Source organism: Erythrolamprus reginae, chromosome 6 (genome assembly GCF_031021105.1).
Source record: "Erythrolamprus reginae isolate rEryReg1 chromosome 6, rEryReg1.hap1, whole genome shotgun sequence".
Lineage (NCBI taxonomy): Eukaryota > Metazoa > Chordata > Lepidosauria > Squamata > Dipsadidae > Erythrolamprus > Erythrolamprus reginae.
In genome coordinates, this window is record NC_091955.1 from 4,173,275 (window position 1) to 4,198,434 (window position 25,160).

The 25,160-nt window shown below is 41.5% G+C and overlaps 1 protein-coding gene across 5 annotated transcripts in view; it reads right to left on the minus strand.

Moving 5' to 3' along the window:
* The window catches only part of LOC139169220 (platelet glycoprotein 4-like), a 90,438-nt gene that overhangs the window by 47,750 nt on the left and 17,528 nt on the right, over positions 1-25,160 (minus strand). The window contains exon 1 of one of the 5 annotated variants that reach the window (XM_070755096.1): positions 20,055-20,233. The exons of 2 other annotated variants lie outside the window; for them this stretch is intronic. The gene's annotated coding sequence lies outside the window, so the exon portion shown is untranslated. Of the gene's footprint in view, positions 1-1,914; positions 2,414-15,723; positions 16,281-20,054; positions 20,234-25,160 lie in introns of those variants that run through there. 2 more of the 5 variants (XM_070755093.1, XM_070755095.1) reach the window with 2 other exon arrangements.

Here is a 25,160-nt window from a genome sequence, read left to right on the forward strand (position 1 = left end):
TCTTTCTATCAGATAGATAGATAGATAGATAGATAGATAGATAGATAGATAGATGGATGGATGGATGGATGGATGGATGGATGGATGGATGGATGGATGGATGGATGGATGGATGGATGGATGGATGGATGGATGGATGGAGGGAGGGATGGAGGGATGGAGGAAGGAAGGAAGGGGAAGGAGAAAAGAATAAAGGATGGATGGATAGATAGATAGATAGATAGATAGATAGATAGATAGATAGATAGATAGATAGATTAGACAGACAGACAGACAGATAGAATGATGGATAGATGGATGGATATATAGAATGATAGAATGATAGATAGATAGATAGATAGATAGATAGATAGATACATAGATAGATAGATAGATAGATAGAAAGATAGATAGATAGATAAGATAGATGGATGGATGGATGGATGGATGGAGGGAGGGAGGGAGGGATGGATGGAGGAAGGAAGGAAGAGGAAGGAGAAAAGAATAAAGGATGGATGGATGGATAGATAGATAGATAGATAGATAGATAGATAAGATAGATGGATGGATGGATGGATGGATGGATGGAGGGAGGGAGGGAGGAAGGAAGGAAGAGGAAGGAGAAAAGAATAAAGGATGGATGGATAGATAGATAGATAGATAGATAGATAGATAGATAGATAGATAGATAGATAGATTAGACAGACAGACAGACAGACAGACAGACAGATAGATGATAATGTGTGCACAGCTCTGGGTGATCGGCGGCTGTCACTTCCTGGATTACTCTCCCTTTTCCCCCCTGCTGCAGCATCTGCGCTCCTTGCTTTTTCCCTCTTTCCTCCTTCCTGGCCTCGGACGAGCTTCCCTCTCTCCTGCCCGGCTCCCCTCCAGCCTCACACGGCCACCTCCTCCCTGAGGTGCATTTATGCTTCTGGTAACCCCTGTTCGCCTCGCTACCCAGCCTGAGGCAGAGGGGTGACCCAGGCAGGAGACTGCGGGAAACGCGAAGCAAATTGTCACCCCAGCAAGCGACACTGGTGAGATTGTAAGTCGAGGACTTAACCGTTCACTTGAACGATGATGATTGTTCAAGCCACTCCCACCTGGTCAGATGGGCAGCAAGCCACTCCTACCCAGTCACATGACCATTAAGCCACACCCACAAAATAAGCCACACCCAGAGTGTGGCTGTAAAAAATTTGGCTGCCCATTACTGCCAATACACATATACTTATGTGCAACATGCTGAGAAGAACAGCGATAGTAACAATCTTTGGAGAGGGGTGGCATACAAATCTAATTAATAATAATAATAATAATAGTAGTAATAGTAATAGTAATAGTAATAGTAGTAGTAGTAGTAGTAATAAATAATAATAATAATAATAATAATAATAATAATAATAATAATAATAATAATAATAATGAAGGTGATGATGTCAGGTGTTAAAAGACTCCAAAAACAGCTCAGAGGTGTAGCTAGCTAGCTAATAAATAATAATAATAATAATAATAATAATAATAATAATAATAATGATGATGATGATGATGATGATGATGATGTCAGGTGTTAAAAGACTCTAAATGCAGCTCAGAGTTGTATTTAGCTAGCCAATAATTATTAATAATAATAACAATAATAAATAATAATAATAATAATAATTAATAATAATAATAATGATGATGATGATGATGATGATGTCAGATGTTAAAAGACTCCAAATGCAGCTCAGAGTTGTATCTAGCTAGCTAATAAATAATAATAATAATAATAATAATAATAATAATAATAATAATTTAGATTTTTATGCCGCCCCTCTCCGTAGACTCGGGGCAGCTCACAGCAACAATAATAACAATATAACAAATCTAATATTTAAAACCATCTAAAACCCATCATTAAAACCATACAACGCAATCAATCAAGCTAACCTCTCTTTCCTAAGGCTGCAGAAGAAGAAGAAAAAAAAAGAATTAAAACCACTGCATCGTTTCAGGCCGTCTTGGAGAAGTCAAGGTAGTTACCAGCTTGACTGCCCGAAAAATCAGAAATATGATTTTTCAGGGGAAAAAACCCCAGCAAAAGGCGAGCTGCAAAACTATTTCCATGCTGCCTCCGGGACTCTTTTGGAGAGACAAGAGGATGGGCCTGAAGCTTCCCTGTTGTCCTTGGCTCCACACCCGACAGGCAGCTGACGGGTCCTTGTTTTGCTTAGAATTACGGGCGCTTCTTCCTTTCCGAAAACAATGAGAGTGTGCAGCTTCCACTTTGGGCTGTCTGAGAGGAGGGGAATCTGGAATCTTGTCTACGGTGCTGTCCTGGAAATTGGGTGTCTCTCGGCGCATAGCAGGCCGGTGATTCATCTGGGCTGGAGGCAAAGTTGACCCCGAGGGCTTCTGGAGTAGGGAAGAAGACTAGGAAATCCTTGGGCCCTTAGGCCAGTCGGAAAAGTTGGGATGGGAGGGACAGGGGGGGGATGATCCTAGAAGGGAACCGAAGGCTTGGGGAAAAGCTTGGGTGAGAAGATCCTTTGGAAGGTCCGCTTCCAAGGCTGTTCTGTTTGGCTCAACGTGGTGTCTTTTCAAACTTTTCTTAACTTCTTCCTTTTCTTCTTCTTTTCCTTCTTCCTTCTTCCTTTTGCTTTCTAATCTCCTTTTCTTTCCCTTGATTTCCTCTCCTCCTTCTTTCCTTCACCTCTCTCCTCCCTTCCCTCTACCCTCCTTCCCTCCTCTTTTCTCCTCTCTCCTTCTTTCCTTCACCTTTCTTCCCTCTCCCCTCCTTTCCTTCTTCCCTCCTTTTCTTCTCATCTCCTTTCTCTCTCCTGCTTTCCTTCACCTTTCCTCCCTCTCCCCTCCTTTCCTTCTTCTCTCCTTTCCTCTTTGCTCCACTCCTTTCCTTCTCCTCTCCCCTCCACTCTCCTTTCCATCTCCTCTCCTTCTCCTTTCCTCCCCTCCTTTCCTTCTCACCATCTCTCCTCTCCTCTTTTCTCCCCTCCTTTCTCTCTCTTCTTCTCCTCTCCTCTCCTCTTCACTCCACTCCTTTCCTTTTCCTCTCCTCTCCCCTCTCTTTTCCATCTCCTCTCCTTTCCTCCCCTCCCCTCCTTTCCTTTTCACCTCCTCTCCTCTCTTATTTTCTCCCCTCCTTTCCTCTCCTTTCCTTCTCTCCTCCTTTCCCTCTCTCCTTCTCTCCTTCTTCTCTCCCCTCCTTTCCTTCTCGCCTCTTCTTTTCTCGCCTCCTTTTCCTCCTTTCCTCTTTCCTTCTCCTCTCCTCTCCTCTCCTCCTTTCCTTCTCCTCTCCTCACCTCTCTCTTCCTTTCCTTCTCCTCTTCTCACCTCTCTCCTCCTTTCCTTCTCCTCTCCCCTCCCTCTCTCCTTTCCCCCTTTACCCTTCAACCTCCCCTGCCAGGCCCATTGTTAACTTTTCCCTAGTTTCATCAATTTCCCCTTCCAATCCCACCCCTCCTCCAGTTCCTTTTAGCTGGAAGACCTCTTTCCCCTTACCCTACAGTCAAACGTCTACAAATGCATTAAGCCCCCTGCTTAGCCAGGAAACCCTACACTACTTCAGGCAGATGGTTATCCAACATCTTCTTAAAAACTTCCAGTGTTGGAGCATTCACAACGTCTGGAGGCAAGCTGTTACGCTGATTAATTGTTCTCATGGTCAGGAAATTTCTCCTTAGTTCTAAGTTGCTCCTCTCGTTGTTTAGTTTCCACCCATTGCTTCTTGTTCTGCCCTCAGGTGCTTTGGAGAATAGGTTGACTCCCTCTTCTTTGGGGAAACCCCTGAGATATTGGAATGCTGCTATCGTGTCTCCTCTGGTCCTTCTTTACATAGTTGGAGCATTCACAACTTCTGGAGGCAAGCTGTTCCACTGGTTCATTGTTCTCACTATCAGGAAATTTCTCCTTAGTTCTAAGTTGCTTCTCTACTTGTTTAGTATCTACCCATTGCTCCTTGTACTATTGTTATATCCATTTAGGACTCTCAGCTTAACTTCCTTCTCCCCACTGTGCAACAGCCAGTCCAGGTGGACGAATGAAGCAACGGGCCTTGTTCAGCGAACGGCAGGAATTGAATAAAAACAAAAAGCAACTTTGCAACCAGTCTTCGCACTTGCAAACTGAACAGCTCTGCAAAGAAAACGGGAAAGAATTCGAACTTGTGTCATGCCGCACTTACTACACCAACCGTTACGCAACCTGGGTTGGATTGACCGTATTTGCATTCCAAAACATCCAGGGAAACAGATAAGGAGGCTAAAGTCCCCTTCTCCAAAGGTGGATTAAAACCTGCACCCAATAAGAAGTCAGGTATTCGTGGGATAAAGGACTTCCTGGTCCTTATCAAAAGCCCGCGATAATTTTATGTTCACGTTACAACTACGTGGGCTCACTTTCTTTCTTTTTTTCCAGATTGGAAGGGACCTTGTGGGTCATCTAGTCCAACCCACTCATACTCAAGCAGGAGAACCTACACCAGTAGTGGGTTACTAGTAGTATGGTAGGGGATGGTGCACTGGTAGTAGCTGTCAGATTGCTCAATTTGCACTCTGCTGCTATGGTGCCAGTCCTGTGGGCAATGCCGTCCTTCCCCTTCAATTTTTTTGTATTTTTGCTTCATACACTAAATCTCACGACGGGACATGCACAGGGGTGGGCAGCAGGCAGGACGGGGTGGAACACAGTTCCACCGGCGGAAATGAAGATGCATGCGCAGCTCCAGCTGATCGGCGGCTGTCACTTCCAGGATTACTGGTCTGGGCTTGGCTCTCCTTTTTTCCCCTGCTGCTGCTGCTGCATCTGCGCTCCTTGCTTTTTTCCTCTTTCCTCCTTCCTGGCCTCGGACGAGCTTCCCTCTCTCCTGCCCGGCTCCCTTCCAACCTCACGCGGCCACCGCCCGCCTGAGGTGCAAGCAGAAGGCATGGGTTGAAGCGGCACTGGCAGCATTTTATTTATTTATTTATTTATTTATTTACTTACTTACTTACTTACTTATTTATTTATTTATACTTGATATGCTGCCCCTCTCCGTGGACTCGAGGCGGCTCACAACATATACCAAAAAATTCATAATACTGTAATAGTTTGTCCAATTAATATACTAAAACAATTCTTGGATTTCTAATTTAAAACATTCATTCACATTCATACAGTAATCATGCTAACAACATTTCGTTAGACGGGAGAAGGTCTAATGTACCCAGGCCTGACGGCAAAGATAATAATAATAATAATAATAATAATAATAATAATAATAATAATAATTGGCAAACATAATTCGCCGCTACATCACGCAGTCCTAGGTGCTTGGGAAGCGCCCGACTGGTGATGAAATACGAAATCCAGCATAGTGATCTCATTTGCTGTATTGTACTGATATAATAATACTAATACTAATACTAATACTAAGAATAATAATACTACTACTAATAATAATAATAGTTTTTGTTGTTGTTGTTGTTGTTGTTATTATTATTATTATTATTATTATTATTATTATTATTATTATTATATGCCGCCCCTCTCCGAAGACTCAGAGCAGCTGTGTTTTTAGATTCTTTTGGAAGGCAGGGAATGTGGGGGCAGTGCAAATCTCCAGCGGGAGCTGATCCCAGAGGGCCGGGCCCCCCACAGAGAAGGCCCTTCCCTTAGGTCCCACCAGCAGACCATGTTTGGTCGATAGGACCCTAAGGAGACCAACTCTGTGAGACCTCACCGGTCGCTGGGATTCATGCGGCAGAAGGCCATCTTGCAGATAGTCTGGTCTTATGCCTCTGGCAGCACCCGTTCACCTAGCTACCCAGCCTGAGGTGGGGGGGGGGCACCCAGGAAGGAGAGCACAGGAAACGCGAAGCAAATTGTCCCACCCCAGCGAGCGACACTGGTAAGGTTGTAAGTCGAGGACTTTACCGTTCACTTGAACGATGATGATCATTCAAGCCACTCCCATGTGATCACGTGGCCGGCAAGCCACTCCTACCCAGTCACATGACCAAATAATCAGGTCCAATTTCAATACATTGCAAAAGTTCACTTGAAATTTCCGATTCCAATTTTTTCGCGCGCAGAGTTTTACAATAACTGACGTCCCGTCACTTCCACCGCCTGGAGAGCACCGAGACTGGTTTCGCGGCAAAGCTTAACATCCCCCCCTTAACTACTCCAAGTGCTTCGGTCTTACCAATTGGAGCGGCGCGAGGAATTCAATTGCATTATTTTTGGAACACACCCTGTAAAAAAATCCCTCTGCGCAACGCGATGGGGACGCGGCAACGATCGAAGCGATGCAAAACAGGAAGGTAAGAAGGACCCACCCTTGGAATTGTTCGGAAAGTAACTTTCAGCACTGAGGACAAAGCGAAGGGAGATTGGCATCAGCGCAAGGAAGTGCCAACCAGTTACAGAAAGCGCCAAGCAAGCCTCAACAGTTATATAATTCCCGGGAAGTGGAATGACGCCGTTAAACAACTATTCCTTGGGACGTTTTCTTTTAATTTTCATAAACCTCCTGCACGCTTCCTTTACTGGTGCAGGAGATTTAAGATGGTGCTGGAGGTTAAAAAATGCAGTTTCTATCTTATTTATTTTACTTATTTGTTTTGTCAAGTACATATTGGAGGTATGTAAAGATTATTATTATAGAATAGAATAGAATAGAATTTTTATTGGCCAAGTGTGATTGGACACACAAGGAATTTGTCTTGGTGCAGATGCTCTCAGCGTACATAAAATAAAATATACTTTTGTCAAGAATCATGTGGTACGACACTTAATGATTGTCATAGGGGTCAAATAAGCAATGAGGAAGCAATATTAATAAAAATCTTAGGATACAAGCAACAAGTTACAGTCATACAGTCAACATGGGAGGAAATGGGTGATAGGAATGATGAGAAAAACTAGTAGAATAGAAGTGCAGATTTAGTAGAAAGTCTGACAGTGTTGAGGGAATTATTTGTTTAGTAGAGTGATGGCGTTCGGAAAAAAACTGTTCTTGTGTCTAGTTGTTTTGGTGTGCAGTGCTCTGTAGCGACGTTTTGAGAGTAGGAGTTGAAACAATTTGTGTCCAAGATTTGAGGGGTCAGTAAATATTTTCCCCACCCTCTTTTTGACTCGTGCAGTATACAAGTCATCAATGGAAGGCAGGTTGGCAGCAATTGTTTTTTATTATTATTATTTATTAGATTTGTATGCCGCCCCTCTCCGAAGTCTCGGGGCGGCTCACAACAAGGATAAAAAACAGTATAGACAATGTAACAAATCTAATAATAAGAATTAAATAAAAACCCCAGCTGTTAAAAAACCATACAACACATACATACCAAACATAAAACACAAGAGAGCCTGGGCGAGATGTCTTAGTTCCCCCATGCCTGGCGATATAGGTGGGTCTTAAGTAACTTGCGAAAGACAAGTTACTTAAGACCCACCATTCTAATCTCCAGGGGGAGTTGGTTCCAGAGGGCCGGGGCCACCACAGAGAAGGCTCTTCCCCTGGGGCCCGCCAAACGACATTGTTTGGTCGACGGGACCCGGAGAAGGCCAACTCTGTGGGACCTTATCGGCTGCTGGGAATATAATAATATTCATAGAAACATAGAAACATAGAAGACTGACGGCAGAAAAAGACCTTATGATCCATCTAGTCTGCCCTTATACTATTTCCTGTATTTTATCTTAGGATGGATCTATGTTTATCCCAGGCAGATTTAAATTCAGTGACTGTGGATTGACCAACCACGTCTGCTGGATTTTGTTCCAAGGATCTACTACTCTTTCAGTAAAATAATATTTTCTCATGTTGCTTTTAATCTTTCCCCCAACTAACTTCAGATTGTGTCCCCTTGTTCTTGGGTTCACTTTCCTATTAAAAACACTTCCCTCCTGGACCTTATTTAACCCTTTAACATATTTAAATGTTTCGGTCATGTCCCCCCTTTTCCTTCTGTCCTCCAGGCTATACAGATTGAGTTCATTAAGTCTTTCCTGATACATTTTATGCTTAAGACCTTCCACCATTCTTGTAGCCCGTCTTTGGACCCGTTCAATTTTATCCATATCTTTTTGTAGGTGAGGTCTCTAGAATTGAACACAGTATTCCAAATGTGGTCTCACCAGCGCTCTAAATAGGGGGATCACAATCTCCCTGTTCCTGCTTATGATACCTCTAGCTATGCAGCCAAGCATCCTACTTAATACTAGTAACAAGGAAAAGAAGAAGAAGAAACATTAGATATAGTAACATTCATATCCATGATGCTAGTAAAAAAAAATAAAAGAAACATTAGGACAGGGGAGGGAAGGCACCTTGGTGCATTTATGCGCATCTCTTACTGACCTCTTAGGAATCAGGAGAGGTCAACAGTGGACAGTCCAAGAGTAAAGTTTTGGAGGTTAGGAGATGATACTACAGAGTCTGGTGGTGAGTTCCATGCCTCGACCACTCGAGGAAGGAAGGAAGGAAGGAAGGAAAGAAGGAAGGAAGGAAAGAAGGAAAGAAAGAAGGAAAGAAGGAAAAAAGGAAAGAAGGAAAGAAGGAAGGAAGGAAAGAAGGAAAGAAGGAAGGAAAGAAAGAAAGAAGGAAGGAAGGAAAGAAGGAAGGAAGGAAATAAGCAAGGAACGAAGGAAGAAAAGAAGGAAAGAAGGAAGCAAGGAAGGAAGGAAGGAAAGAAAGAAGGAAAGAAAGAAGGAAAGAAGGAGGGATGAAAGGAAGCATGCAAGCAAACAAACAAATAAACAAACAAACAAACAAGGATTTGGGGAAGTCTTTCTGGTCTTTCCCGAAGAAAAAACCCTCGTAGATGCAAATTAATGACTCTACGAATAGCTCCTGATCGAGAGAGTTATATATTAAGCTTCAAGCATCAAAGGCAGAATCAGATTGGAAAATACGTGCAAGATATTCCTTTGATGCCCATCAGCTGACCCTGAGAACAGAATGTGGATCATGGGGAACTTCCATGCGATCCTGGAAAGCTCTCTCCAAATTCTTTAGGACCAAAATAGAGAAAACCTCAGTGGACCTTACCTTGCCCTTGACCGTCTCACACAACTTCACCTGAGTTCCACAGAAGAAGATACGTCCATCTTGCCTAGGAATGATTTGGGGGCGGTTCTTTTATGGAAAGTTAAAAGGTGTGGGCGTTTTAGAGGTCACCACGGCCTTCTCCACGAAATGGCAAGAAGGCGACAGTTGAAAAATTAAAAGCAATCTAATTGACGGCCCTCAAATTTCAAACGAAGCGCTCGGCTACGTATTTGAATAGAATAGAATAGAATTTTTATTGGCCAAGTGTGATTGGACACACAAGGAATTTGTCTTGGTGCATATGCTCTCAACGTACATAAAATAAAATATACATTTGTCAAGAATCATGTGGCACAACACTTAATGATTGTCATAGGGGTCAAATAAGCAATGAAGAAGCAATATTAATAAAAATCTTAGGATATAAGCAACAAGTTACAGTCATACAGTCAACATGGGAGGAAATGGGTGATAGGAATGATGAGAAAAACTAGTAGAATAGAAGTGCAGATTTAGTAGAAAGTCTGACAGTGTTGAGGGAATTATTTGTTTAGTAGAGTGATGGCGTTCGGAAAAAATATGTTCTTGTGTCTAGTTGTTTTGGTGTGCAGTGCTCTGTAGCGACGTTTTGAGAGTAGGAGTTGAAACAATTTGTGTCCAAGATTTGAGGGGTCAGTAAATATTTTCCCCACCCTCTTTTTGACTCGTGCAGTATACAAGTCATCAATGGAAGGCAGGTTGGCAGCAATTGTTTTTTATTATTATTATTTATTAGATTTGTATGCCGCCCCTCTCCGAAGTCTCGGGGCGGCTCACAACAAGGATAAAAAACAGTATAGACAATGTAACAAATCTAATAATAAGAATTAAATAAAAACCCCAGCTGTTAAAAAACCATACAACACATACATACCAAACATAAAACACAAGAGAGCCTGGGCGAGATGTCTTAGTTCCCCCATGCCTGGCGATATAGGTGGGTCTTAAGTAACTTGCGAAAGACAAGTTACTTAAGACCCACCATTCTAATCTCCAGGGGGAGTTGGTTCCAGAGGGCCGGGGCCACCACAGAGAAGGCTCTTCCCCTGGGGCCCGCCAAACGACATTGTTTGGTCGACGGGACCCGGAGAAGGCCAACTCTGTGGGACCTTATCGGCTGCTGGGAATATAATAATATTCATAGAAACATAGAAACATAGAAGACTGACGGCAGAAAAAGACCTTATGATCCATCTAGTCTGCCCTTATACTATTTCCTGTATTTTATCTTAGGATGGATCTATGTTTATCCCAGGCAGATTTAAATTCAGTGACTGTGGATTGACCAACCACGTCTGCTGGATTTTGTTCCAAGGATCTACTACTCTTTCAGTAAAATAATATTTTCTCATGTTGCTTTTAATCTTTCCCCCAACTAACTTCAGATTGTGTCCCCTTGTTCTTGGGTTCACTTTCCTATTAAAAACACTTCCCTCCTGGACCTTATTTAACCCTTTAACATATTTAAATGTTTCGGTCATGTCCCCCCTTTTCCTTCTGTCCTCCAGGCTATACAGATTGAGTTCATTAAGTCTTTCCTGATACATTTTATGCTTAAGACCTTCCACCATTCTTGTAGCCCGTCTTTGGACCCGTTCAATTTTATCCATATCTTTTTGTAGGTGAGGTCTCTAGAATTGAACACAGTATTCCAAATGTGGTCTCACCAGCGCTCTAAATAGGGGGATCACAATCTCCCTGTTCCTGCTTATGATACCTCTAGCTATGCAGCCAAGCATCCTACTTAATACTAGTAACAAGGAAAAGAAGAAGAAGAAACATTAGATATAGTAACATTCATATCCATGATGCTAGTAAAAAAAAATAAAAGAAACATTAGGACAGGGGAGGGAAGGCACCTTGGTGCATTTATGCGCATCTCTTACTGACCTCTTAGGAATCAGGAGAGGTCAACAGTGGACAGTCCAAGAGTAAAGTTTTGGAGGTTAGGAGATGATACTACAGAGTCTGGTGGTGAGTTCCATGCCTCGACCACTCGAGGAAGGAAGGAAGGAAGGAAGGAAAGAAGGAAGGAAGGAAAGAAGGAAAGAAAGAAGGAAAGAAGGAAAAAAGGAAAGAAGGAAAGAAGGAAGGAAGGAAAGAAGGAAAGAAGGAAGGAAAGAAAGAAAGAAGGAAGGAAGGAAAGAAGGAAGGAAGGAAATAAGCAAGGAACGAAGGAAGAAAAGAAGGAAAGAAGGAAGCAAGGAAGGAAGGAAGGAAAGAAAGAAGGAAAGAAAGAAGGAAAGAAGGAGGGATGAAAGGAAGCATGCAAGCAAACAAACAAATAAACAAACAAACAAACAAGGATTTGGGGAAGTCTTTCTGGTCTTTCCCGAAGAAAAAACCCTCGTAGATGCAAATTAATGACTCTACGAATAGCTCCTGATCGAGAGAGTTATATATTAAGCTTCAAGCATCAAAGGCAGAATCAGATTGGAAAATACGTGCAAGATATTCCTTTGATGCCCATCAGCTGACCCTGAGAACAGAATGTGGATCATGGGGAACTTCCATGCGATCCTGGAAAGCTCTCTCCAAATTCTTTAGGACCAAAATAGAGAAAACCTCAGTGGACCTTACCTTGCCCTTGACCGTCTCACACAACTTCACCTGAGTTCCACAGAAGAAGATACGTCCATCTTGCCTAGGAATGATTTGGGGGCGGTTCTTTTATGGAAAGTTAAAAGGTGTGGGCGTTTTAGAGGTCACCACGGCCTTCTCCACGAAATGGCAAGAAGGCGACAGTTGAAAAATTAAAAGCAATCTAATTGACGGCCCTCAAATTTCAAACGAAGCGCTCGGCTACGTATTTGAATAGAATAGAATAGAATTTTTATTGGCCAAGTGTGATTGGACACACAAGGAATTTGTCTTGGTGCATATGCTCTCAACGTACATAAAATAAAATATACATTTGTCAAGAATCATGTGGCACAACACTTAATGATTGTCATAGGGGTCAAATAAGCAATGAAGAAGCAATATTAATAAAAATCTTAGGATATAAGCAACAAGTTACAGTCATACAGTCAACATGGGAGGAAATGGGTGATAGGAATGATGAGAAAAACTAGTAGAATAGAAGTGCAGATTTAGTAGAAAGTCTGACAGTGTTGAGGGAATTATTTGTTTAGTAGAGTGATGGCGTTCGGAAAAAATATGTTCTTGTGTCTAGTTAGATTGCAAGAGTTAGACTGAGGAGCACCTAATAGCCAGACAGACAATACGCTGGATAGATTGTCTGTGCAGGTAAAAAAAGATTTTTGCAAAAATTCTGGATCAGCGGTATTTCATGATATTAAGATCTGTGCAGAATAAGTACAGTGGTACCTCTACTTATGAACTCCTCTACTTAAGAACTTTTCTAGATAAGAATCGGGTGTTCAAGATTTTTTTGCCTCTACTTAAGAACCATTTTCTACTTAAGAACCCGAGCACGGAAAAAATTCCCAGGAAAGTTGAGAGCGGCACGAAGGCCCGGGCAGGTTCCTGCCATTCCCCCTTTAATCCTGGTCATCTCGGGCTTTTCTGGGCTGCCAGAGGAGCCTTTCGGTGGCGAATGATTCGTTCTCTTTGGCAGTCCAGAGAGAACGAATCATTTCCCTTTCTCTGGGCACTTGGAGAGGGAATAAACCTCTGCCAGCGCCCAGAGAAAAGAAATGCTCCCTTCGCTCTGGGCAGCGACTGTCCTTCTCCTCCTCTTCTTCCTCCTCTTTCTCCCACCCAAATTCCGAGCTTTTATTTCTTTCCTAATGGGTTTGCATGCATTATTTGCTTTTACATTGATTCCTATGGGAAAAATGGCTTCTACTTTCTACTTAAGGACCTGGTCACAGAACGAATTAAGTTCTGAAGTAGAGGTACCACTGTATATGACTTTATACTATGTAGTATATCTATACTGAATAGTTGATGGATATATAGTATATATATTACATCTAGCCCCGCCAACAATTGAATGTATGATGAGAGGACAAATGTGGATGATTGGTTTTAGAGTATGTTTTAATGTTAGATTTCATATATGTTTTCTTATATGGGCTACAAGAATGGTGGAAGGTCTTAAGCATAAAACATATCAGGAAGGAATTCATGAAGTCAATCTGTATAGTCTGGAGGACAGAAGGAAAAGGGGGGACATGATCGAAACATTTAAATACCACTGACTGCTGCTAATGGTTGGTATGGGTTGCTGCCAGCATCTTACATATCAACCATGTATCTACTTAAAATATACGATGATATTATTATTATTATTATTATTATTATTATTATTATTATTATTATTATTAACAATACAACACAACAAATGATATCACTATGCTGGGTTTTGTATTTCATTACCAGTCGGGTGCTTCCCAAGCACTTAGGACTATATTATTATTATTATTATTATTATTGTTGTTGTTGTTATTTTTATTGTTATTGTTATTGCTATTGCTATTGTTATTGTAGTTGGTATTATTATTATTATTATTATTATTATTATTATTATTATTATTAACTGAATACTATACGGATTTATGCTACATAGTACATATATCCATCAATTATTCGGTACAGATTCCCGCTATTATGAAATATTACAGATCAGGAATTCTTGCAAAAAACCTTTACATGAACCATAAGCAAAATACAGAAAGCAACCCCATTTAAGTACATGAATAAATGAATAAATGAAATATTTAAATATGTTAAAGGGTTCAATAAGGCTCAGGAGGGAAGTGTTTTTAATAGGAAAGTGAACACAAGAACAAGGGGGACACAACGTGAGGTGAGTTGGGGGAAAGGTCAGAAGCAATGGGAGAAAACAGAGTAGTAGATGCTTGGAACAAACTTCCAGCAGACGTGGCTGGTCAATCCACAGGAACCAAATTTAAACATGCCTGGGATAAATCTAGATCCATCCTAAGATAAAATACAGCAAATAGTATAAGGGCAGACTAGATGGACCAGGAGGTCCTTTTTCTGCCATCAATCTTCTATGGTTCTGTTTTTATCCGAAATTCAATAAATAATGTTTAAAACCTTTTTTTTTTGGTTAACGTTTTGCTTGCCTATTTTTATTTACACTACAAATAAAGTTATTTTTGTCTATCATTGCTCCCTTAGGCTACATTTCTATTTAATTTCACTTCCTTTATCACTTTTTCTCTTTTAACCAATTATAAAATTCATCCCGTATCTTATAGTAATCGGAAGTTTCTTTCCCTTGTAAGGGAAGAGCCTTCTCTGTGGCGGCCCCGGCCCTCTTGAATCAACTCCCCCCAAAGATTAGAACTGCTCCCACCCTCCTTGTCTTCCGTAAACTACTTAAGACCCACCTATACCGCCAGGCATGGGGGATTTGAGACACCTTTCCCCCAGGCTTATTATAATTTATGTTTGGTATGTATGTGCTGTTTGGTTTTTAATTTGATAGGGTTTTTAGTTTTTTCTTAATATTAGATTTGTGCCTGTATATATTGTTTTTTATCGTTTGTTGTGAGCCGCCCCGAGTCTTGGGAGAGGGGCGGCATACAAATCTAATAAATTATTATTATTATTATTATTATTATTATTATTATTATTATTATTATTATTATTATTATTTATTATTATTATTATTATTATTATTATTATTATTATTATTATTATTATCTCTTTGTTAATATATCCATCTTCTAGTTGACGTGGTTGGTCAATCCACAGTCACTGAACGTAAACATGCCTGGGATAAACCTAGATCCATCCTAAGATAAAATACAGGAAATAGTACAAGGGCAGACTAGATCAGTGATTTTCAACCTTTTTTGAGCCGCGGCACATTTTTCACATTTACAAAACCATGGGGCACATTGGGGGGGAGGGCTAAAAAAAGTTTGGATAAAAAAATTCTCTCTTCCTTTCGCTCTATTTCTCCCTCCCTCTTTCTCTCCCTCCCTCTTTTTTTCTCTCTCTCTCCATCCCTCTTTCTTTCTCTCTTCCTTCTTTCCTCTTTTTTGCTCTATTTCTCTCTCCCTCCCTACCTCCTTCTATGTCTTTCTCTCTCCCACCTTCCCTCCCTCCCTCTCTTTCTCTCTCTCTTGCTTGCTTTCTTGCTTTCTTGCTCTCTCTTTCTTTCTTTCTCTCTTATTCTCTTTCTCTCTCTCTTGCTTTCTCTCTCTCTCTCTTTCTTTCTCTGTCTTTCTTTCTCTCTTGTTTTATTTCTCTCTCTCTTGCTTGCTTTCTCTCTCTCTTTCTCTTTCTCTCTCTTTCTCTCTCTCTTGTTTTCTTTCTCTCTCTCTTGCTTGCTTGCTTTCTCTCTCTCTTTCTCTTTCTCTCTCTTTCTCTCTCTCTTGTTTTCTTTCTCTCTCTGAGCTTCGCGGCACACCTGACCATGTCTTGAGGCACACTAGTGTGCCACGGCACACTGGTTGAAAAACACTGCACTAGATGGACCAGGAGGTCTTTTTCTGCCGTCAGTCTTCTATGTTTCAATTGCCAGAATTCAAATAAATAAATATCCTCCCCTCCAAAAGATTTCTAAGCCATCTCTAAGCCATAAAGCTTGTTTAGAATACCAGACAGAGCAGGAGAAAAACATTTTTTAATTTGAAAGGGCTGAGCATTCATCTCAACCCCGTGATTGTTTTCTGCACGGCTTCTAAAGACAAAAGTGAGAGAGAGAGAGAGAGAGAGACCTTACTTACCTTCCTTTGCAAAGCCTGTGACAAGGGATCTCAAATGCTTGGAAAGAAGATCTCCTGATCCCTCTGAGGCAGGGCTTCCTTCTGAACCAAGCGTGGATCCTCCTGACCTAATAAATCTCCCAGTCATGGGATGGGTGGGTTTGACTTCTTCAATTTAACTTCCCAGGCGCTCGGCCAGAGAGCCCGTCCCCAAACTTATATTGCGTGGCTATTTATAACAATTTCTGCTTTCACAAACACAAACACACACACAGAGACACTCCTTCCGATTCACAACTGCTGTTTGGAGAGGGGGAAAGGGAGGGGAAGTAGTGGCCTTACAACTGGGTCAAGGGCCATCCTAGCTACTACGGGGGAGGCTCCTGTTATGCGTCCTCTCTTTAAGGTGAGTCAGCCTAACTATTCGCAAGGCAAACTGCTTGGACTTGGAAAACGGTCGAGCCAGGACACGGCGTTTGGGTCCTGTTCCAGGTGACACCAAGGTTGGCGTGGCTCCCACTGCAAAGCTAAGTGAAGTTGGAAAGTTGTCAGAGAGGAGAAAGGAGGTTTTTTTTACTCCCCCCCCCTTTCTCTTCCTCTTTCCTCCTCCTACTTCTTTTTCTTTCTTTCTTTCTTTCTTTCTTTCCTTCCCTCCTTCCTTCTTTCCTTCTTTCTTTCCTTCTTTCCTTCTTTCCTTCTTTCCTTCCTTCTTCTTTCCTTCTTTCTTTCCTTCCTTCTTTTTTCTTTCTTTCCTTCTTTCATTCCTTCCTTCTTTCTTTCCTTCCTTCTTTCCTTTTTTCCTTCCTTCCTTCTTTCCTTTTTTCCTTCCTTCCTTCCTTCTTCCTTTCTTTCCTTCCTTCTTCCTTTCCTTCCTTCCTTTTTTTTGTTCCTTCATTCCTTCCTTCTTTCTTTCTTTCTTTCTTTCTTTCTTTCTTTCCTTCCTTCTTCCTTTCTTCCTTCCTTCCCTTTTTCTTTCTTTCTTCCCTTCTTTCTTTCTTTCCTTCCTTCCTTCCTTCTTCCTTCCTTCCTTCCTTCTTCCTTTCTTTCTTTCCTTCCTTCTTCCTTTCTTTTGTTCCTTCCTTTCTTCTTTCTTTCCTTCCTTCCTTCCTTTTTTCTTTCTTTCTTTCTTTCTTCCTTTCTTCCCTTCTTTCTTTCTTCCATTCTTTCCTTCTTTCCTTCCTTCCTTCTTCCTTTCTTTTGTTCCTTCTTTCTTTCTTTCTTTCCTTTCTTCCTTCCTTTTTTCTTTCTTTCCTTCTTTCCTTCTTTCCTTCTTTCCTTCTTTCCTTCTTTCCTTCTTTCCTTCTTTCTTTCTTTCTTTCCTTCCTTCCTTCCTTCTTTCCTTCTTTCTTTCTTTCTTTCTTTCTAACTTCGAACAGCCACTAAAAGAACTTTTGAGGGTCAAGGACTAGCTGCCTTAGAAGAATTATAATTATTAGATTACGATTGGGGGGAAAAGTGGATTTTGAAACCCAGAGAAAGTAGACAGATCTCAAAGCCCTAAATGGCTCAAGGCCAAACTATTTATGGGACTGCCTCCTGCCTCATAATAATAATAATAATAATAATTAATAATAATTTATTAGATTTGTATGCCACCCTTCTCCAAGGACTCAGGGCAGCTCACAACAATAGTAAACAACATATAACAAATCCAATAATTAAAAACGTTATCATTAAAATAATCACACAACCCAATCGTACATACCTCGCTGCGGCCAGAAAGGGACAACAGAGTCGGCCTTCTCCAGGTCCCGTCCGCCAAATAATGTCGGTTGGCGGGACTTCTGGGAAGAGCCTTCTCTGTGGTGGCTCCAACCCTATGGGATCAACTGCCGCCAGAGATTTGCATCATCTCCTCCTTATCATTTTTCTGGAAAGCTGCTAAAACCTGACTTTTCTAGCAGGCCTGGAATTAAGATTGAATGTCAGGATGTATTGTTGTTTTATGATATATGTGATTTTTGATATATATTTTTTACTGTTTTTACGCTCAGAGTCTGTTTCAGAATGAATAGCATTTAAATGCAAGAAATAAATAAATGCAACAAATAAAGCTAGATAATCGCCCCTGGAATATCTCCAAAAAGAGCCAAAAAGGAGGGGGGAAACTGCAAGCAAAGCTCAGTATATTTGCCTTTCTTAAGGTCAGTAATTGTTTCAGCTTTTCACATCTGCAGTAATCAGTCACAAGGTCACATTTTTTTCCCCAAGACGCCAGCTAGTCATAATAACTGATATTTCAGCCACCTGTAAATATTTCACTTTTTTTTTATCCAGCTTATCGCCAACACCTCCGGGTTCAAGTTTGCTTTCCCAGCGAAGCCTTTGATGTTTTATCACCTGCTAGTTTGAAAATGTCCTTCACTCTTACGGAAGCACTGATAGTGGTGTAACCACAACCTGAATATGTATATATTCAGATTCCAGATTTATACACACACACATACATATTCATATGTGGTTATGTATACTGCTCAAAAACAAATAAATAAAGGGAACCCTCATAGAACACATCCTAGATCTGAATGAATGAAATATTCTCAGTGAATATTTCATTTGCACAACTATTCCATTTGCAAAGCAGCAGGTGAAATTGATTGTCAATCAGTGTTGCTTCCTAAGGGGGCAGTTTGATTTCACAGAAGTTGGATTGACTTGGAGATATATTCTGTTATTTAAGTGTCCTCTTTATTTTTTTGAGCAGTGTATGTATTCATAGTCAAAATTTATACACACACACACACACACACACACACACACACACACACTTAAAATACTTTCCAGTAAGCTGAAACCAGCAACAACCAATGTGTTCTGTTTATCCATCTACTAAATGTTCCTATACAATATCTGAATCTGTATCTATCTCTATGTCTATTTATCTGTCTCTCTCTATATCTATATCTATCTCTATGTCTATTTATCTGTCTCTCTCTCTATATATATCTATATCTATCTCTATGTCTATTTATCTGTCTCTCTCTATATATATATCTATATCTATCTCTATGTCTATTTATCTGTCTCTCTCTATATATATATCTATATCTATCTCTATGTCTATTTATCTGTCTCTCTCTATATATATATCTATATCTATCTCTATGTCTATTTATCGTCTGTCTTTCTTTCTCTGTAGGTAGGTAGGTAAGTAGGTAAGTAGGTAGGTAGTTAGGTAAGTAAGTTAGTAAATGAATACATGAATAAATGAATGTGAATAAATAAGTAGGTAGGTAGGTAAGTAAGTAAGTGGGTAGGTAGGTAGTTAAGTTAGTAAATGAATACATGAATAAATGAATATGAATAAATAAGTAGGTAGGTAGGTAAGTAAGTAAGTGGGTAGGTAGGTAGTTAAGTTAGTAAATGAATACATGAATAAATGAATGTGAATAAATAAGTAGGTAGGTAGGTAAGTTAGTAAATGAATACATGAATAAATGAATGTGAATGAATAAGTAGGTAGGTAAGTATGTAAGTAGGTAGGTAGGTAAGTGAGTAAGTAGGTAGGTAGGTAGGTAAATAGGTAGGTAAGTTAGTAAATGAATACATGAATAAATGAATGTGAATGAATAAGTAGGTAGGTAGGTAGGTATGTAAGTAGGTAGGTAGGTAAGTGAGTAAGTAGGTAGGTAGGTAAATAGGTAGGTAAGTAAGTTAGTAAATGAATACATGAATAAATGAATGTGAATAAATAAGTAGGTAGGTAGGTAAGTATGTAAGTAGATAGGTAGGTAGGTAGGTAAGTGAGTAAGTAGGTAGGTAGGTAAATAGGTAGGTAAGTTAGTAAATGAATACATGAATAAATGAATGTGAATGAATAAGTAGGTAGGTAGGTAGGTATGTAAGTAGGTAGGTATGTAAGTGAGTAAGTAGGTAGGTAGGTAAATAGGTAGGTAAGTAAGTTAGTAAATGAATACATGAATAAATGAATGTGAATAAATAAGTAGGTAGGTAGGTAAGTATGTAAGTAGATAGGTAGGTAGGTAGGTAAGTGAGTAAGTAGGTAGGTAGGTAGGTAGGTAGGTAAGTAAGTTAGTAAATGAATACATGAATAAATGAATGTGAATAAATAAGTAGGTAGGTAGGTAAATAGGTAGGTACGTAGGTAGGTAGGTAAGTAAGTATGTAAGTAGGTAGGTAGGTAGGTAAGTAAGTAGGTAGGTAAGTAAGTTAGTAAATGAATACATGAATAAATGAATGTGAATAAATAAGTAGGTAGGTAGATAGGTAAATAGGTAGGGAGGTAAGTAAATGAATGAATACATGAATAAGTGAATAAGTGAATAAATAACCCCCCAAACCTATAGAATTTGCACAGGCCACCAAGGACGCTCTTGAAGATGCTAACCCACCTGGAGATGGATGGAGGAAGTCAATAACTCCGCCACAGCAGGGCTCGTAGAGGATGCTTAAACCAGCCCCGAAATAAAATAAAAATAACGGTGCCTGTGTTGAAATCAGATTCACAGAGGGAAAAAGTCGGTTGCTGCAGCAACTCTTGCAAGAAGCTCAGGGTAGCGTAGGACTGCCCAGTGGCTCAAGAGTCCGTTGATCTTTCATCACCCTCAGTAGAGAGTTTTTTAAAAAGAAATATCTATCTATATATATATATTTCAGTGACTATAGTAAACTTGTCCCGGGAGATCAGGAGCAATGGAAGAACCAGCCCTTGGACAATCAAAGTTTCTCCCTGAATCTTCCAAGTGGAAACAGAGGAAACTTGCGAACTTATTCTGAACTTCTGAAACGGTGAAGGGAAACCAAGTCACTCCAGGCAGACAGGTTGGGAGATGCCAGGAGAAGAAGTTTGCCAACTCCGTCTCATTAAGCTCCTTATATATCTGCTAGCTGCCCGCAGACAAGCCTAACGTGTGGGCGGCTGAGCCAAAAGGGAAGGAGGCCCTGGGCGTGTGACACCCAGCACAAAGCAGCAGTGGAGGTGTTTCCAGGTAGGAAGGGCAGAAGGCTGAAGAAGAGGGGAGGGAAAGCTGGCTGGGGATAGCTCCTTTGCCATCGTGCCTTCCGTTTGGGAAGGGGAGGGTGAGGAGAAAGAAGGGGAAAGGAAGGAGGGGATGGGGGAGGGGAGGGAAGGGAAGGGAGGGAGAGAGAGGGAAGGAATAAAGGAGGGAAAGGGAGGGGAGGAGAAGGGAAGAAGAATGGAGATTGAGGAAGGGGGAAGAAGGGGGGGATGAGAAGGGAGAGAGATGGAAAAGGAGGGAAGGGGAGGGGAGGAGAAGGGAAGAAGAATGAAGATTGAGGAAGGGGGAAGAAGGAGGGGATGGAGGAGGGAGAGAGAGGGAAGGAAAAAGGAGGGGAGGGGAGGAGAAGGGAAGAAGAATGGAGATTGAGGAAGGGGGAAGAAGGGGGGGATGAGAAGGGAGAGAGATGGAAAAGGAGGGAAGGGGAGGGGAGGAGAAGGGAAGAAGAATGGAGATTGAGGAAGGGGGAAGAAGGAGGGGATGGAGGAGGGAGAGAGAGAGGGAAGGAAAAAGGAGGGGAGGGGAGGAGAAGGGAAGAAGAATGGAGATTGAGGAAGGGGGAAGAAGGAGGGGATGAGAAGGGAGAGAGAGGGAAGGAAAAGGAGGGGAGGGGAGGAGAAGGGAAGAAGAATGAAGATTGAGGAAGGGGGAAGAAGGAGGGGATGGAGGAGGGAGAGAGAGGGAAGGAAAAAGGAGGGGAGGGGAGGAGAAGGGAAGAAGAATGGAGATTGAGGAAGGGGGAAGAAGGAGGGGATGGGAAGGGAGAGGGAGGGAGGGAAGGAAAAAGGCCTAGGCCGTTACAACTGTATACATGGTATGTTTGTATGTATGTTTGGTTTTTATATATTAAGGGGTTTTAATTTGCTTTTAGTATTGGATTTTATTGTATATTGTTCATGATTGTTGTTAGCCGCCCCGAGTTTTCGGAGAGGGGCGGCATATAAATCCAATAAAACTTAAACTTAAACATAAGGGAAGAAGAATGGAGATTAAGGAAGGGGGAAGAAGGAGGGGATGGGAAGGGAGAGAGAGGGAAGGAAAAAGGAGGGAAGGGGAGGGAAGGCAGAGGGAGGGAGGGGAGGAAAGGGAAGAAGAAAGGAGATTGAAGAAGGGGGAAGGAAGGAGGGAACGGGAGGGAAGTGGGAGAGATGGAGGGAGGGAGAAGAATGAGGAAGGGAAGGAGGGGATGAGGGAGGGAAGGCAGAGGGAGGGAGGGGTGGGAGAGGGCTCGGGTTCTTAAGTAGAAAATGGTTCTTAAGAAGAGGCAAAAAAATTAAAGAATAAGATCTCCAGTTACAAGAGCTCAGGTGATTCTCGCATTTTCATCAAGGGTGTCCTCAAGAGTTAGGCAAACTAAGATTAATTCATATGGCAACATTCCGAGCACTGGAAAGCTCTTATGATCCAGAACTTTGTTTTTTAAATCTCACAAGACAGGTAAATATTGACCCGGGAAAGGAGGGGTGGGGGGAAATCTCTGTGGCAATCACGGAGATTTGACACATCAGCATGGAGAATATGACGCCTTCAATTTTTAATAAACATACAAGTTTATTCAATCAATCTCTCCAGCTTTCTATCTTTCTATCTCTTTGCGCAATCTCTCTCTCTGTCTTTCTCTCTCTCTCTCTCTGTTTGTATGTATTTATCTTTCACTCCTCCACTCGAAACAGAAAACCCTACGAAAATAGACTAACAATCCTGGGTCTAGAAAGCTTAGAACTATGCCGCCTAAACCATGATTTAAGTATTGCCCACAAGATCATATGCTGCAACGTCCTACCAGTCAATGACTACTTCAGCTTCAACCGCAACAACACAAGAGCACGCAACAGATTCAAACTTAATATTAACCGCTCCAAACTTCACTGTAAAAAATATGACTTTACCAATCGAGTTGTCGAAGCGTGGAACTCATTGCCAGACTCAATAGTGTCAACCCCTAACCCCCAACACTACTCCCTTAGACTCTCCACGATTGACCTCTCCAGGTTTCTAAGAGGTCAGTAAGGGGCGTACATAAGTGCACTAGTGTGCCTTTCGTCCCCTGTCCAATTGTCTTTCCTTTATCTCATATGTCATACATATTTTCTTCCTTTCATATATCTTCTCCTCTATTTTTACATATTATCTTTATATATATTACTTCATGTCTATTCTCTTCCATATGTATTGTGTATTGGACAAATGAATAAATAAATAAATAAAATAAAATAAATAAAGTCTCTCTCTCTCTCTCTCTTTGTGTGTGTGTGTGTGTGTGTGTATGTGTGTATTTATCTTTCTAAGCTTACATAAACAATCTCTTCAAAGCTACTTGAAGAGGGGAATTCTATGTTCTCCAGTGTTAGTCTCTAGTCCATAGCAGAGTTGAGATAGGTCAATGCACCCAATGGCTGGACACTAGAAAAGATGATGCCACTATGACCACGGAGTACATTACGCCTCCAATTTTAAATACTCCATCCGCTTTTATTCATTACACTGGTCAACACAAAACAATCGTCAGCAAAGGTAACTGTTGTGGTTAGCTCTGGCCCTGCTCCTGCCCCAAGGACTGTGGATGTGGGGGAGACATCCACATGCTGCAGGCCTGTTTTGCCCCTGGTGGAATCTGCTGATGAAGGCTCCTCTGACCAAGAAGACATGAGTGACAGGGAGGAGGAGAGTGGGGCAGACAGCTCAGAAGGAGATCAATTATCTAGCTCCTCCTTGGATTCAGAACAAGAGTTAATGATACAGCCACGCATGCGGAGAGCGATGCATAGGCAGCAACAACTGAGAGATTATTATCAAAGAAAATGAGGCCACCTGTGGTTGGGTGGAGCTGTGGTCATTAGGGAGGCTGCTATAAAGAGCAGCCTGTGGGTTTGGCCATTGTGGAGGATTATCTGATCGTTGTGTTTCGTGACTGCTTTGCTGACTTTGATCTTTGTGTGCTGATTTTTCCCTGCTTTGAAACTAAACCAGAGCAAAGTGTGTTTCACTTTGTGAAAGAAGAAGGACTGTGAATTGCCTCACAGCTGCAAGATAAGTATCTCAGAACTGATAAGGGATTTGTACAAATTACCCGTTTGTTTGGAGACGAGTGTTCTTGGCTATACCAAAAGAGGGCTTAGGTTAAGTGAATTTTCATTATAAAGAACATTGTTTTGAATTGTCAAACGTGTGTGTGTCTGAAATTTGTACCTGTGAATTTTTGGGAGGAGTCTACCAGAGAGCCCGACAGAACAGGTAACATGCCTGGTTTTTGGAGTTTGATGTACTGGTTCCCAAAATATGCTTAGTTTTGTTAAATTGTGCTTGTACAGAGGTTGGGGTTTTTTTTAATCGAATGGTAATTATACACATTAAGGTATAATTTTTCACTTATAGTTTTTTCTGGAGTGTTTAATCTGTGGGCATTCTGGCTTAATGCTCCAACAATAGTCAGCCATCCTATGTACCTCCCATCTCCCTTGACCCCGTGCCTCCACGACCTTCAAATCTTGGTGGAATCGCTTGTTCTGCCCATCACTGACTGCACCAAGATTTTCTGTGAAGTTAGAAAGATGGCTATGTAAAAAAATGCAATTTGATGTTCATGTTGCCTAATTAACTATACAGTGGTACCTCTACCTAAGAAGGCCTCTACTTACGAACTTTTCTAGATAAGAATCAGGTGTTCAAGATTTTTTTGCCTCTTCTCAAGAACCATTTTCCATTTACAAACCCAGCGAGCCTCCAAAACTGTAACCGGAAAAGGCAGGGGCCTCTCTAGGAATCTCCTGGGAGGAAACAGGGTTGGAAAAGGCAAGGGAGAAGCCTCTGTGGGACCTCTCTAGGAATCTCCTGGGAGGAAACAGGGCCAGAAATGGCGGGGGGAAGCCTCTGTGGGGCCTCTCTAGGAATCTCCTGGGAGAAAATAGGGGCAGAAAAGACAGGGAGAAGCCTCCGTTGGGCCTCTCTAGGAATCTCCTGGGAGGAAACAGGGCCAGAAAAGGCAGGGAGAAGACCTCCATGGGGCCTCTCTAGGAATCTCCTGGGAGGAAACAGGGCCTCCACCCTCATTGTGGTTTCCCCAATTGCATGCATTATTTGCTTTTACATTGCATTCTATGGGGAAAATTACTTCTTCTTACAAACTTTTCATTTTCATGGGTACAGGTATGAAGGTCTTGGCATATTCGGGTTTCTTCCCGTCTAGGTTTCAGAGATTTCTTGTGACGTTTCGACGAGGTCCCATTCATCATCTTCAGGCTGGTGCTTTAGTCCTTGTGCTAGGGTGAACACAGCGAAACCTGAGCTGCCTTCCCTCTATAAATATAGGTGGGTGGGTGTGGAGTGCTGGCGAAAGAGCTGCAAGCTGTGTTGAAACTTATTATTATTATTATTATTATTATTATTATTATTATTATTATTATTATTGTTATTAATTAGATTTGTATGCCGCCCTCTCCGAAGACTCGGGGCGGCTGGTGAGTCAGTGGGGTAACACCT